The following is a 16,956-nucleotide window of genomic DNA, read 5'->3' on the forward strand; positions in this document are numbered from 1 at the left end:
CGTGCAGTTGCAGTCGGGCTGAAGTCCGTCCGAATCGTCCCTAATGCGGTGTCTATTAGACGTAATCCAAAGCTTGGGTGTTTTCCTCTGTCCAGATGATGTGTGGGTGTTTATGTAAAAATGCTTTCAGTGTTATTGTAGCTATAATCATAGTGGAATCGTTCAGTCTAAATTTAGTTTTACGTTCAACGTATTTGATCTACCTATCTTGAGCTATAAAATTACGTTTATAAAGTGTTTACATTAGTTCTAAAAGAAGATGAAGTGTAAAGTATGAATAGTGAGAGAAAGGTCAAGTGCGAAGTCTCCATATTGTGGTGTTCGCTCTGAATTATAATATCAAAAGTGTTTTTGCTAAAACTAGTGCCTATGCTAATTCGAAGGAACTCTAGCATATACAAACTTTGATATCGCTTAGGATTGAAACGGAAAAGGAATATACATATTTAAAAGAAAATTTAAAGAATGCGGTTCTTACGCAGTAAGTCTTAGTCAAAAATTCTAGTTAGATAATCATAAGCTCAATGTAGTGAAGACTGCCTATTAAGCTGGTCTGTGCTATTAGGTAAGACCGTCTACAAGCTTTAGCCCGCAGTACACGGCGCGCCCTCGACCAGTGAAGACGTGTCGTTGCTCCGTGAAGAGGATTCTCGTAAAATTGGATCGAAACATGTCGAGCTATTCGACTTAATAATACGTGACCCCTTTTAAAATAATTAAATATGTCTACAAGCTCTTTCGTCGCATCTAAGTCTTGCGTTTGTGCACATACTCCACCCACAGAAGGCCGGTAGAGCAGGAGCGAAGCTTTTTCTTTCTAACTGTGTCTGAGCAAGCAAAGTACATATTCAAATACATATGACGTTTTTCTAAACTAAACATTTTACGCCGCTCTTCTCCGCATCTTATCTTATAATTTCGGGGGCCCTTACGGATACACTTCGACCCATAGGGATCTTTTGTGCAGATACCCCCTAGGAAAGATCCGTCCGCTACTCAAGAGCTTCCCCCACCATCAGATCTCCATATGGACCTTATGGGTAGCGTTTTGAATTCCTTTGGTTCCAGATAGCTTGTTCCAAAGTCCTTCATTCTTTGTCTGGCGAGGGCGTGGCATTCACACATAAGGTCTTCTCCGCATCAATCTTACTAAAGTCTATAATAATAAATCATCTTCTCTCATTTATTTCCAATTCAGGAAAAACAAATCAAGAGGTCCCTTACAAAAATAATAAAAAATAAATTAATTTTGTAAAAAGCGGAAACGTCTAATAAATTAAAAGTGGAAAAGTTCACTGTCTTGGGTGGGACTTGAACCCACGACCACTGTATAATTAGTACTGTGCTCTACCATCTGAGCCACCAAGACCTAAGAGAGATATTTTTATTTTGAGAGATTTATTTCAAAAATTCACAATGCAACTAATACTTAATTCATTGAGTAATTAAGATAAAAGGTAAACCCACATGATGGACATTTCTTCCGTCGGAAGTTTCACGCGTCGCGACATATTATTCGATGTCGCATTTATTCATGGACATTATATTATTTAATATTCAAATTGTTACCAACTTATTATTAGTTTTTTTTAACAGGAAAAATTACCCACTGTTTTCATTTCTATCGTAATATTTTCTATATTGTACTTTTATTTTGTGTTAAAATTATTAAATTGTTAATTATTTGCATGTCGTGTCCTTGACTGAATACTGATACATGTAAACCTTTTCTGTTGTCATCTTATACACGTATTCTGGCCAATAAAGAAATTCTATTCTATTCTAGATCTTTTAACCCCTAATTTTCCGACATTACCAATGCATTTTTCCTCATAATGGCGAAGTAAACATCCGTATTTTTTTTCTTCGATCAAAGACCTTTCGCACAGCACTTTCGCCTCCGCTCGACTACAGCCTATAATTATGTATGTTTGTCACGGTTCAAAGATCGGCTCGAACAATTGACGTTCTCACCTATACGATGGTTCATATCTCAAGATAAAATATTGAGGAAGTTAATAACAACCAATACGTAGTATTGAAAATACTAATTGGAGGTAAATGCAAAGTGGATATGAATCGAGAGGATACATATTTGTTTGCATAAATGAGAGAACAAACGCAGAAACACTCGAAGACAACATATTGGTATAGAAACTAAATGACGTATTGATCTTGTGGACCATTTAACTATTTATTTATTTTCTTTAGTGCACAATACATGGTGGTACAAATGGCGGAATTTATGGCTTAATTCATTCTCTACCAGTCAACCAATGGGTTAAAAAAGAACGATTAAGTAAGGTGCAGTGTCTTTTAAAGTAAATAATTTTATAACCAAGACTATAATATATGAATATAAACTATATTGGTGGTTTTCGGTAAACATTTACATGATTTTAAGGGACCCCTGTCAGTTGTTCGGAACTGTTAAATTTTTGTTCTAACTAACAGGCCGATATCGTCCGGAGGACTGATAGTCCGCGGGCCCCTTTAAACACGAAGAGATTTTAACAACACATTGTTAAAGTACTATAGCCTCATGATACTTATAAATTATAGTTATCAGAGTACATGCAGCATGTACAGTTGTAAAAGTATGTAACATGCTGCATGCTGTTAACTAAAAATAAATTTATTCACTAACCAAGCTTATACCTAATTCATTGAGAGACCTCAGCGAACTCGGCGCTGTCGACTGGACAGAAACGGCTTTGGACAGAGTAGCATCGCGGTCTTTGGTGTCGGAGGCGTGGATCCACTTCGGGTCGTCGCGCCACAGCAGTAAGTAAGTAACCAAGCTTATAACATAGGTACATACATAACCGATATACTTGCCAATGCCGTGTTTTTACCTAATAATATCATATAAATGGCAATGTAGGCGTTGCCTTCATTGCTACATTGGTCTAGTTACAAAAAAACACGATATTTCGCCATTAAAAATAAAATATAGTCAACATAAATGAAATATAATTAGCTTAAAAATGTAGGTCAGTCATAATAATGTCTAACCTAAATATCTACGTAACGCATTTACTGTCCGCGCGCAAATTCCGTGCACGGCTGAGGTATGTTAGGAATGTTGGGCGTCATGACAGAGTGGTGTCATTTTGTACGTACGGGCGCGGCGCACACCCCCCCTACTTCCTCGACCTCCGAATGCACGGATTTCGCGCGCGGACAGTAGAAGACCACCATGATAAACAACCATTAACTTACGGAAATATCACGAGAGACATGATAAGGAATGTCTCTGTATTAAACAGGTATAACATAATATAAAGACATATTTGTATTGTAGTCTGTTGCTCCATCCATTCTCCTATTTATTATATCTTCACTGCTCAATTTCGCTCATCAATCGCTTATTATTGAAATGAGCCGTCAACTCAATATAATAACAAAGCTTTTATTAGGCCAAGAAGGCTTTTCCAAGAATTTCCACATGATCGAACGTAAACATGGTAGAAGGGCGAGTCCTTTTGACCCTTCTGAAATATTTCAAACGTCAAGGTTTCAAGTGTATTGGTTTGGTTTATTGTTACGGGGTAGGTTATACAAGTGGCTTTAAGACTGACCATATTTTGGGGCCTACCGCGAAAGACAAAATTTAGTATCGCTCGAAAAAAACGTTTAAATGGCGTACATACACTTTTGTATTTTTTTAAGTATTCTTAACTTACTGTATTTGTTATGCATTGTGGAAAGTTGTTTTTTTTTAGGTAATAATTAGTTACGACCTTTTTCATGTTAAGAGCCACACGAACCTGTCATAAAATCAAAGTTACGCTCTCTTAATTGGACATAAAAAATTACACAATTCGAATACTTAACACAAAAGTACCTAAGTAGGACTTTTACATACAAAACTTCAACTCGTTCTATTTTCTCCTATTTCCTCGCTCATAGTATAATCATTTTTATCAACAAAAATTTGTAGGTACCAGACATAGGTATGTATACAAGGTGTAAAAAATAGTGTTGATTATGTATGGAGAGTTGGCCGACTTGGACGTCCTGCCCCATATTTTTTTTTTCGTAAAAAAATATATGGGACAGGTCGTCCAAGTCGGCCAATCGAGGAAGATGATGATGGCAATAATTTTTTTTAATTTTTTATTCAAATTTCGGGATCAATAATACAAACAAATACTCACGCGATTACAATAAATAATATTGACCAGGTTCGATTCCCGGTTATGTATACGAGTTTAAAAAAAAGTTTGAATGTCATTATTATTAAATCTAAAATCGACGCCATGGTTCCTAAGAAGAGATTTTTTTATCTCTTAGTTTCTGACTTCACCCTACTGACCCATTTGGATTGATCACCCTAATATTTATCAGTACGGTTTTTACTCACTATTATTTTTAGTCGTGCCTGAGCATGGATTCCCAAAGAATCCGAAACATGTCGCCAAAAGCGACTAAAAATAATAGTGAGTAAAAACCGTACTGATAAAAATTTTGAAATATGTCTCACGATAGTTTAAGTGCGATTATTGATCACCCTGTATAATGAAAAACTACTCAAAACTAGTCCGTCCGGCCATCCAGCGTCCTCGTCCGACTGACGTTGCCTCGCTAAATTGCTCGCTCCAGACTCCAGACACTCATTGACTTACAAATTTCTTGCCCTCTATGGACTTACCTGCTTTGGAACTCAATTAAGGCTCAAAGGTATACTCGAGAGAAGAGAAAATGGGTCAGTTCTTTATATATGTGTGTCGTTGGCGTACGTGTCGCCATTATTTTTAGATTAATAAATAAGACCAAGCCAGTTCCCCACAGATAACCAGCGCCACGGTTTGCCGCGGCACTATGCTGAGTGGGGATCCTTTTTGGCGTCCAAATGTTTTTTTTGTCTGCATGCTTTTCTTTTTTATGTACTATGTTGTGGCGTCAAATAAATGTATTTTCTTTCTTTCTTCTTTCTTTCTTTCTATAGAAATTTACACACAAAGTGACCTTTATCTTTGTTAATGAAATGGACTTGCTAAATAGTAAGACTGAGCCTACATTTTTTTTTTCAGAAGATTTATTATTATTACTTAAATCCTTTTTAGGGTTCCGTGCCCAAAGGGTAAAAACGGGACCCTATTACTAAGACTCCGCTGTCTGTCTGTCACCAGGTTGTATCTCATGAACCGTGATAGCTAGACAGTTGAAATTTTCACAGATGATGTATTTCTGTTGCCGCTTTAACAACAAATACTAAAAACATAATAAAATATATTCGAGAGCACGGAGACAAAACCGTCCTCGAAATGTCGGAGGTAAATTTAAAACTATTTCAATATAAAATTATAATTGTTGATGTAGTACCTATTATTATAATTTTTTTGCTTGTATGTAAATTCAATGTTGACGTGGAAAAGTGCCCTTGTGGCCTTTTTGCTAAATAAATACAGTAGAAGTTTTGAGGTTTTTTTTTTTGAAGTTTCAGTAGTACAAAAAATTGGCGCTTATTTGTGCAAAAAAATGGCCTATAAAGGGAATTCCGGGTGAAAAGTTTTTTGGATGTATTATGTAAAAATATCGAATTAAAAAGAAAAAAAATGTATGTAATAATTTAACGTTTTGCGTAATCGTATTTACTATTACTGGGCTACAAAGAAACAGACACACCCACAAACGTAACTTGAAAAACATCACCCTCACTACTCAGTCTGGTAAAAAACTGTTATCATTTATGTTTCTGTTCAGCAAACTCGTCACAGAAGTAAAACAAAGGCGCTTGGAACGATTATCCAATTATGATAATTTGAATGTTGGTTCGACAAATTGTCCCGCCATTGTTACATAATTTTCTTGAGGCTGATGTTTCTGTTTTTTTTCGTTTTTAATTTAAAATGAAATGAAAAAAGTAATGTCCAAAAAAGTGGAGCGGAATTTACGTACGTACTTTCGCCATCAGATAGGTATATTGGATCGGCCAATGTGCTTAAAAATATCTAAATATACGTCTTTGTTTTGTTGAGGTATTTATGGTCACTTTGGTCACACCGATCTATATATTATATTCAATACACTTAACTCACGTAACGTGAGCTATCACTAATTCTGTCGAAGTCTAGTCATAGGTACCACTTTGTCGCTTACCATAAGGACGAGATTTGCTTGTATCTTTAAACCTATCAAAGCTTCATTGATTCTGTTTTTTTATTCCGTAGATTAGATGGACATTTCATGTGGTACTAAGAAATGTCATGTCTTACACATGAAACGTCATTTTAGTCTACGGAATAAAGAAACGGACCTTAATTGTTTTTTGTAATTTTTGGTTAATTTTATTGCTTGTAAAAATTTACATGTAAAAGTGCCCCTGTGGCCTATTTGCTGAATAAATGTTTGATGTTTGATGTTGATATTTGCTTCCTTATGGCAAGCGACAAAGTGGGACTTTTTGGAAACGACACAATTATAGCACAACAACAATTTTCGTTGTATCAAGTTACAAATTTTTGTTGTGTCAAAATATTATCTTTCATGATAGTATTTTATTACGCTTCAGAGTTTTATAAATGAGTAGAGGTCTCTGTAAGTAAGAATATGTGACGTTTTCAACCAAAAGGTACCACATTGTCGCTTGTTGATAAGGTTGATTTCTAATTGAAGCTATATGGAAATAGCGCCTAACTGACAAGCGACAATAAGTACCGTTTTGGTTGAAAATGACACATATTCTTAGCAATAATTTAACTTTACAAACGATTCCCTAAGTAAATGTAAATCATCATTCGCTTGCCCTTGTCCCATTCACTTGGGGTCGGCGCAGCATGTCTTTTTCTTCCATACATCTCTGTCACCCGTCATCTCATCATTCACTTGCGTTAGTTTCATATCATCTTTCACACAGTCCATCCACCTTTTCCTCGGTTTTCCTCTCCTCGTACTTCCCTCCACATTCATTCTTAATACCTTTCTCGTCACATGACTTTCATCCCTCCGCATCACATGCCCGTACCATGCTAGGCGATTTGCCCTTACTTTTTATAAATGTTCCTTCTATTACCATACCAGTCCAACTGACCCCGTTATATAAATGCCTTTGCTACCAACCTACTTAACTAGAACTAGGTATTTGCATAGAGTAACTTATACTAGAGCGGTACTGTCATAGTAAATTTTGTAACCCCAGTAAATTCATTGCCATCTGTCGACACACTTTAAAACTAAAAATAAATATTTATAAAAATACGATAAAATGTATTTAAATATGGATAAATGATTTTTTTTATTTGCATTAATAATTTTTATGATTTTGACCCATGTTCTTTCACTGATATGCGTTAAAATTGTTAAATAACAAACGAAACCGTCAACGCCATCTATACGACAGTAAGCCAAAGCTAGTAGCGGCCTCTGAACGAGAATCAAATTTTCTTGATTTTCGAGGCACGGTTTTTCCTTAGACTGTATCCATCTATTACGGAGTTATATCTATCTTTGGTATTTGTAAATGTCGTTAAATCTCTACTATTACCATCCGTCCTAATTATCACACCATATTGTCACCCCAAAAATACGTTATACTTTCTGATCTAGTCACTCCACGTTTCCATAATGAAGTAACCGCCTTGATAAAGCTATTAAACTTAATCCATCTGTTTACAGAAATACGTTACTTCTGATTTTGTTATTACGTATTGCCATAATGACGTAAACGCCTTGATAAAGCTATTAAAATAAGTCCATTTGGTTATGTTTTACGTTGTCTACGGGTACCCCTTTGTCATAGTCACGATTCCAAAGGGAAGGACCCTTGATAACAATAGAATAGAATAGAGCCAACTAAGGGGGCAACTACGAGGGGCACAGATAACACAGTGTAAGTATTAGCTAATGCAGTATACTATTAGCAAAGAGTAACTTATACTAGAGCGGTACTGTCATAGTAAATTTTGTAACCCCAGTAAATTCACTGCCATCTGTCGACACACTTTAAAACTAAAAATGAAGATTTATAAAAATACGATAGAATGTATTTAAATATAGATAAATGATTTTTTTTTATTTGCATTAATTATTTTTATGATTTTGACCCATGTTCTTTCACTGATATGCGTTAAAATTGTTAAATAACAAACGAAACCGTCAACGCCATCTATACGACTGTAGGCCTAAACTAGTAGCGCTCTCTGAACGAGAATCAAATTTTCTTGATTTTCGAGGCACGTTTTTTCCTTAGACTGTATCCATCTATTACGGAGTTATATCTATCTTTGGTATTAGTATTAGTTTATACATACTTATATGACGATCCTTATTGGGAGAGAAAATTATTTTAATTTATTTTGTATTTTTTAATATGTAATGTTTGACGATCATGATAAGAAGATAAGCATAATTTTGACATTGATGCAAATTTATAGTGTAATTTTTATCCTGAAATAAATAAATCTAAATCTAAATCTATCTCCACGTGCAAGGTAAGGCCTATTTTGCAAATGCAACTACAAAAATTAATTAGGCCTTTTTATGGCTCCGTACCCAAAGGGTAAAAACGGGACCCTATTACTAAGACTCCGCTGTCCGTCGGTCCGTCTGTACGTCTGTCCGCCTGTCCGTCTGTCTGTCTGTCTGTCACCAGGCTGTATCTCATGAACTGTGATAGCTAGACAGTTGAAATTTTCACAGATGATGTATTTCTGTTACCGCTATAACAACAAATACTAAAAAGTACGGAACCCTCGGTGCGCGAGTCCGACTCGCACTTGGCTAGTTTTTTTTAAACAGGTCTTTTACAATTTGAGTCATGGGTCATTCTGAGAATATGCCTGCGGTCGCGTCTAATTGCTCTTTTCATACATTGTGTATGGGTTGCGGCGGTTAGACCGCATACATATTTTTTTGAGAATGACCCTCTTATAAGAGCAAAGAATATATCGGCATATCTACCGAATACATACAAATGGACGCAAACTTATGTGATTCACAATCATATAAATGCTTTTTCTTTCTTTCTTTTCTTTCATATCAGCTTATTTTTCAAATCCCTAAAAACAAAACCAAGAAGACTGGTAGATAGATGAATCTTATTGTTATGTCTATTTCATACAAACGAAATACTGAATCAACAATTCTAATCTTACTGCATACGTATTTTTTCAGTAAAAATCGTCGTTCTTACTCTAACTTTTAAATCGTAGTTAAAATACTGTTTTAGTTATAAACTGTTGCTATTATATAGCATCTAAAGTATTGTGCTTTATAGTTTGCCTTAGGGAGACTGATAGAGGTTTTATTAGTTTGCTATCTTATCGTTTGAACCTGATTTGGTCCTGTGGGAGTAATGAGATTTTCGTGAGTCACTGGATAGTGATGGTTAATTAACTTAATAAAATGCCTAGTTAAGATACTGTTTTGAGCGAATTTATAAACTGTTGCCATTATAAAGCATCTAAAGTATTGTGCTTTATAGTTTGCCTTAGGGAGACTGATATTTATTAGTTGACTATCTTATCGTTTGAACCTGATTTGGTCCTGTGGGAGTAATGAGATTTTCGTGAGTCACTGGATAGTGATGGTTAATTAACTTAATAAAATGCCTAGTTAAGATACTGTTTTGAGCGAATTTATAAACTGTTGCCATTATAAAGCATCTAAAGTATTGTGCTTTATAGTTTGCCTTAGGGAGACTGATATTTATTAGTTGACTATCTTATCGTTTGAACCTGATTTGGTCCTGTGGGAGTAATGAGATTTTCGTGAGTCACTGGATAGTGATGGTCAATTAACTTAATAAAATGCCTAGTTAAGATACTGTTTTGAGCGAATTTATAAACTGTTGCCATTATAAAGCATCTAAAGTATTGTGCTTTATAGTTTGCCTTAGGGAGACTGATATTTATTAGTTGGCTATCTTATCGTTTGAACCTGATTTGGGCCTGTGGGAGTAATGAGATTTTCGTGAGTCACTGGATAGTGATGGTTAATCAACTTAATAAAATGCCTAGTAAAGATACTGTTTGAAGCGAATTTATAAACTGTTGCCATTATAAAGCATCTAAAGTATTGTGCTTTATAGTTTGCCTTAGGGAGACTGATAGAGGTTTTATTAGTTGGCTATCTTATCGTTTGAACCTGATTTTGTCCTGTGGGAGTAATGAGATTTTCGTGAGTCACGGATAGTGCTGGTTAATTAACTTAATTAAATGCCTAGTTAAGATACTGTTTGAATTTATAAACTGTTGCTATTTAAAAGTATCTAATGACTTGTGCTTTGTAGTTTGCCTTAGGGAGACTTAATAGAGGTTTTATTAGTGCGTTGTCTTATCGTTTAAGCCTGATTTGCTCCCGTGGGACTAATGGGATTGCTTTGGTGACTCATGGAGTAGCTAGCTAGCTGGCTAGCCAATTAGCTTAGATTAGAGGCTTTAGATAAACAGTCTGTAACGAAAACAAATTATATAATAAACATCGTGTAATTAGTCTTATATAATTATTATTAATTGGTAATTTTAAGCCCCGACGTAAAAAAGGGGTTGTTATAAATTTGACCGTTAAGTAAGTGTGTCTGTCTTTGACACCGCAGCTCTTAAACGGGTAAACCGTTTGGACGCGGTTTTTTGGTTTTTTTTTCAGTGTTTCTAGCGCTGGTTTTATACAAATCGGTTAATTTCATTGGGATGTTTTTAGGGTTCCGTACCCAAAGAGTAAAAACGGGACCCTATTACTAAGACTCCGCTGTCCGTCTGTCTGTTTGTCCGTCTGTCACCAGGCTGTATCTCAGGAACCGTGATAGCTAGATAGTTGAAATTTTCACAGATGATGTATTTCTGTTGCCGCTATAATAACAAATATATAAAAACAGAATTAAAATTAATATTTAATTTGGGCTCCCACACAACAAACGTGATTTTTTTTTGCCGTTTTTTGCGTAAGGTACGGAACGCTTTGTGCGAGAGTCCGACTCGCACTTGGCCGGTTTTTATTTAATAAAAGTGTCGTTTTCACATGCCCCTTTATTGTAAATTTCATCGAAATCGCTAGAGCCGTTTCTGACAAATAACCAAAAATATTATGCTAATGTACCTGAAAAAAATATGATAGAATAGATTATTTTCCGCTACTGTATTTGCTGTCTATCAATGTCAAAAGATATCTTCCGCAGTACAATATTATTTTATGAAATGTTTAGATGCACTTACCAGCCGGCGTTTGATCGAATGGGGTGCAGTTTAATGGATCTATTGTGCGATATTCTATTTCATAAATACGTCGGGTTACCTACTTTATTTTTTATAAGACTTTTGTGCCTGTGGTTGGTTGTGTGTGTTCCTGTTATTACGATGTTGGTAATAGATAATGAAGCTGTTATCTATTCTTAACAAAACTGTACATAAAATTCATAATAAGGTTTTAATAATAAATAAATCAAATGAAATACAGCGAATAATATATCTATTCAACCTAGGCGTAATAAAGTATCTGCCACCCTGGAATACTTTTAGATATTGATTTTTTCGACTTTCAAAAAGTGTTCTGTATGAATCTATTTTGAATAAAAATATTTTTTTTTAATGTGATATTCAGCAAACGAGCAGACGAGCCGCCTGATGGGAAGCAGTCATCGTCGCCCATGGACGTAAGCAATTATGATTATGACTATGATTATGTCTAAATTGCCCGTGTTTAAAAGTATTTGTAACAGTCTAATAAGATGTAACGACATATCTATTATGTTTAAGACGAAAGTGGAGGACCCGCCCGAAATCGCCTTTTCATACAAACGTAATCCTCATTTTCCTCTCTGGATATTAACATTATTGATAATATTTTGACGCAGTTTGTTGTATGTCAAACACAGCTATGCCCCTACGTTTGATTTTATTCGATTTATAAATTACTAGCTTTTGCCCGCGACTTCGTCTGCGTGGACTTAGTAACCGCAGCTAAAGTAAGAATAGCGCCTGGAAAAAATTTCATAGCAATCTAAATTTAAACATATTATGCACACAAATTAGCAGGCACTTCGTTAATTATCTCAATTCCACCCCGGTTTTTACTTTCTTAAGCAATGATTTTCGGGATAAAAACTATCCTATGTCCTTCTCAGGGACTCAACCTATCTCTATGCCAAATTTCATCTAAATCGATTCAGCGGTTTAAGCGTGAAGAGGGAACACACAGACAGACAGACAGACAGACTTTCGCATTTATAATATTAAGTATGGATTATAAGGGTTAGGAGCATTTATAAATTTGTATGAAATCTGTATTTCGCATAATTTTTACAATAATAAAATTTTCCATAATGTCAACTCAATATCCAGAGAGGAAAATGGGGACTACGTTTGTATGGAGAAACGGCCGTCCCTTTCCTCTTAAGCTAGTAGATCTGGTGATCCGCTACTTATGATGCCAATGGTACCCTACATACCTACCCTTACCTACCTACACTAATCTAATGTGTATCAAAGACCGTTAAAACAGGCATATGAAACGTACAAAATGCGAGATAGTGTGTGAAATAAACACTGGTTTAAAAAAAGCCACATATATACGACGATAAACAGTAAAACAGTACGCAAAACACATAAACATTTGAAACCGCGAATGTGGCCGTTCTACCTCTTATATGCGGTTAGTACACAGGTTGTTGCTTCGAATGGGCCAGTAAAAAAAAGTACATTATTAAGCGTTGGTAAAAGTATATACCAGTGGGAATCCTAACTTTGCCCAAGTAAAATGTTAATAATAATTTACAGACAGATAGACGCTCGAGTGAACCTATAAAGATCCCGTTTTTTTCCTATTTTTAAAACAATGTATTAAAGTTAAAGGCAAAGAAATGACGATATTATAGTTATTCTATCCGTTTCCTGTGTAAGGTTTTCAGAAAAAATGGTACTATTAACTTATTTTCGAAAAACGATCAACTTTTGTGTTATTTAAACTCAGAATCACGAGTACTATGAATGAGACAAAGAAAAAAGTGTCCCTAGTTTTTCATACAAATTTTGGATGTCAGATTTGTAACGGTCCATACAAAATGTATGTGAAAATGCGTTACAAAACTGTCATTTTTGGGGACATATTTTTTTGCTTTTTAAATCGATAGTACTCGTGATTCTGAGTAGAAATAACTCAAAAGTTAATGGATTTTCGAAAAAAAGTGAATGGTACACATGGTACACTTTTAAATGAAAATGCCCGTAAAACGACTTCCGGTTTTCCACAGGTTTTAATTTCCGGTAGGATATGAAAGTCTTAAGAAAACCTTTGTTTAGTTTAAGTATTTAATTTTAAAACAGCTAGCCATATCTTATAATCTCTGATTGCCCACTCTGTCCATTTTTATACTACATATGATGGTGGCAAACAACCATACAGGCCGCCTGACGTAGCCTATGGACGCGTGAAATAGCAGAGGTGTCACATGCGCGTTGCCGATCTTTTTTTTTTTTTTTTAAATCTGTAGCTCGTTTTAAAATAGGCATTTGAAATAAACATCCTGTATATTCTATAGGCCTACCTCACGTCACGTACAGTTTATATGATAAACATTTATACACTTTAGAAACTCATCGGCAAAAACTGCGAGTATAAATATACTAGTGTACGAAGCGCGCAATAATAGATGTATCAGTTTCATGGCTCTACAAATATAAAACACATGTTTTTTGCGAAACGCGTCTTTCGAAAACGCATGTTGTTAATTAACCAAAAGGGTACTTATTGTCGGTTGTCAATAAGGCGCTATTTCCTTAAAGCTTCAATTTGAAATCAACCTTATCGACAACCGACAATGTGGCTTTTAGTTGAAAACGTCGCATATAATATAGACAGCCCCATGTGCAGAGCGTGCATGGAAGAAGAGGAAACAGCAAAACATATTCTCTTCGTAAACAGGTGGAAGTATACATGAGCCAATACCACAGAATAAGTAATAGTATTATCATACATCATACACAACGGCCACGCACCGCCCCGCCCCGACTCGAATGCCCTCGCCCCGCGACACCAGATTGACGGCCGTTTGACGGCCGCTCAGACCGCTCAGTACTGTATTTAAGCAACTTACTCACACTATGACGCATGACACGTGTACAGACATGCCATTCACACATAGAAACGCAAGTGATTTTTGATGTATAGCGTGTCCGCCCTGTGCCAATACCTAGGGACTCCGTGCACACTGAAGTTAGCAACCTGAAGACACTGCTAGGTTTCGTGGAGGAGCTGGGGTGGCTAGAGTAGTGCTACCTCGTTTTCACGCAAAACAGGCACAATGGTTGTCGATTTGCGGAAAATGTCAGTATTACTAACTAACTATCATCATCATTTTCCTCGCGATGTCACGGCTCATGGGAGCCTGGGGTCCACTTGGCAACTAATCCCAAGAATTGCGAAAACCGACTGGTAAATATCAAATGACATTATTGTTCATTATTTCCGAAAAACTCATTGATATGAACCGGGATTTACACCCGAAACCTCCGGATTGAAATTCCCACGCTTTTACATATATTTTTTATAAAAAACCATCTAAAAAAGGTGCTCCGTACTAAATATCAAGTGTATTTTCTAATCATATTCTTTAATTTGTTTTTTTAGTATTAGAAAAAGGGTAAACAATCTTGACATGTTGTTTTATTGAAAAACACTTTTGAAAAATAAGTCACAACAAATTTTTTTACCATTCATATAGTACCTACCTAAACAAATACATGATAAACAAATATAATTTTGCCAAACACTATTTTGCCATTTCAGAACTACTTTCACGAAAACCCGCAAGCTTATTACTCGCTTCTAAAAATCTGTAGCAAAAAACTAACACTATTTTTCAATTTCAGAAAACGCGCTAATTTCGCGAAAATCCGCGGTAAAAAGTGCTAAAAACGCTTCACGTTCAACCGCCACTGACATTGAAAATCGTACTCACCTCAAGACCAATCCGTGTGTCGTGTCGTGCAAAAACTACTGACGTGTAACCATTGTTTGCAGTAATTAAGGCGGGAATACACGAAGGGTCGGGACGGGCGTCGCGCGCGGCGGATGCGGCCACACTGACGCCCAGCCTCTAGGCATGGGGGTTCGCGCGGGGAGAATTGGCCGAAAATTTTCTGGAGGAAAATGTGTCTAAAAATTTACATAAAATTTACATTTCCTGTAACATATGGGCAGCAACAGCACAGTTTTGAATGATTCACGGTTAGTTTCACTAGACATATTAACTGGGATATAGACCGTGATTACCTTTTGTATTGTTTTCCCGGTCAATATAAGTCTTCGTCAAATTCTGCAGCAGTAACGATGGTGCGGTCTAACTAAAATCTGAGTGTGCCAAAGCCGCTGTACTCGACGACACCATTAGATTCCAATAACCTAACCACACTCGGATCCTTTTTCTTTCGTAATTATGGAAAATATGTAAAGAAGTAAACTCAAATTTCACTTTTGCATACTCTAGCATTTAAAATAAATATAGATGTATCCTTTTAGCTTTGTTTAGTTTCTTAAAACTTACGGAAAAGAGAAAAAGTGAGGTTAGATTATTGGAATCTGATGGTGGCGTCGAGATGAAGGTTAGCAAGCGGGGAGATTTGTGCGAAAATTTTCTAAAGGAAAATAAGAAGGAAGTGTGAGATATCTAGTTATTGTGAAGCTTTATTTTGACCAATCAAAATTGCATTTGATACATGCGGGATAAACGCTAAGACGAGAGAAGGGTTAAATAAACGGGTGGAAGTACCCTTTTGGTCAGACATGCGATTTGTTGGAATTTATGTAAAACACGAAGATTTTATAAAATAAAAACCGGCCAAGTGCGAGTTTGACTCGTGCACGAAGGGTTCCGTACCATTATCTATAAAAACGGCAAAAAAATCACGCTTGTTGTATGGGAGCCCCCTTATATTTATTTTATTTTGTTTACCCCTCTATTATTAAGACTCCGCTGTCCGTCTGCCTGTCACCAGGCTGTATCTCATGAACCGTGATAGCTATAGGTAGACACTTGAAGTTTTCACAGATGATGTATTTCTGTTGCCGCTATAACAACAAATACTAAAAACAGAATAAAATAAATATTTAAGTCCCATACAACAAACTTGATTTTTTTGCCGTTTTTTGCGTAATGGTACGGTTTTCGTTCAACACGACACGACAGACGGACAGACAGACAGACAGCGGAGTCTTAGTACCGGTCCCGTTTTTACTAGCGTGATGCTGAGCAGCTGTGCACCTGTTTGCTTTCTTGCAATGCACACAGCAATAACAATAACAAAATGTGTTTTTATATTTATAACTAGCTTTTAATAATAATAATAATACATGACATTAAAGCTCTCCAAGGGGCCTCTACGTGTTGGATCTATATCCCCACGCAAGCCTATCAAAAGACCGGGATTTATAGGCCCGTGATATCGAAGGAGATACAAATAATAATAATAAAATTCTTTATTTAAGACCATCGGGGATCATTGGGTTAGTAATTACCTTAAAATTTAAATAATCTTTATCTAAGTGTTAGAACTTTAAATAATCTTATTTAAGTGTTTTGCCCGCGACTTCGTCTGCGTGGAATTACTAATTTGGGTACCTTAATTCTTAAACAAATCTGCTTTTTAATCCATCCTTTTTCCACCCCCAAATTGGTCCACACTATTCATTTCCACCCCATTTTTTACACCCTTAAGGGATGATTTCGGGGATAAAAGTTATTCTATATCCTTTTCCACAGCTCAAACTATCCCCATACCAAGTTTCATCTAAATCGGTTCAGCGGTTATTGATTCCCCATACAAATTTCCACCCCCCTTTTCACCCCCTTGAGGGGTGAGTTCTGGGATAAAAAGTATCCTATGTCCTTCCCCGGGACTTAAACTATCTGTATACCAAATTTCAACTAAATCGGTTCAGCGGTTTAAGCGTGAAGAGGTAACACAGACACAGAGACACACACAGACAGACAGACAGACTTTCGCATTTATAATATTAGTA

The 16,956-nt window shown here is 36.1% G+C and overlaps 1 protein-coding gene and 1 non-coding gene across 2 annotated transcripts in view; both read right to left on the reverse strand.

Moving 5' to 3' along the window:
- The window catches only part of LOC134743411 (uncharacterized), a 76,211-nt gene extending 61,128 nt beyond the window's left edge, over positions 1-15,083 (reverse strand). The window contains exon 1 of the mRNA XM_063676801.1: positions 14,897-15,083. The gene's annotated coding sequence lies outside the window, so the exon portion shown is untranslated. The remainder of the gene's footprint in view (positions 1-14,896) is intronic.
- On the reverse strand, positions 1,297-1,369 carry Trnai-aau (transfer RNA isoleucine (anticodon AAU)). The gene has a single exon. It is a non-coding gene; the product is annotated as a tRNA-Ile (tRNA).
- Positions 15,084-16,956: the final 1,873 nt, after the last annotated feature.

Source organism: Cydia strobilella, chromosome 8, assembly GCF_947568885.1.
Source record: "Cydia strobilella chromosome 8, ilCydStro3.1, whole genome shotgun sequence".
NCBI classification, from domain to species: domain Eukaryota; kingdom Metazoa; phylum Arthropoda; class Insecta; order Lepidoptera; family Tortricidae; genus Cydia; species Cydia strobilella.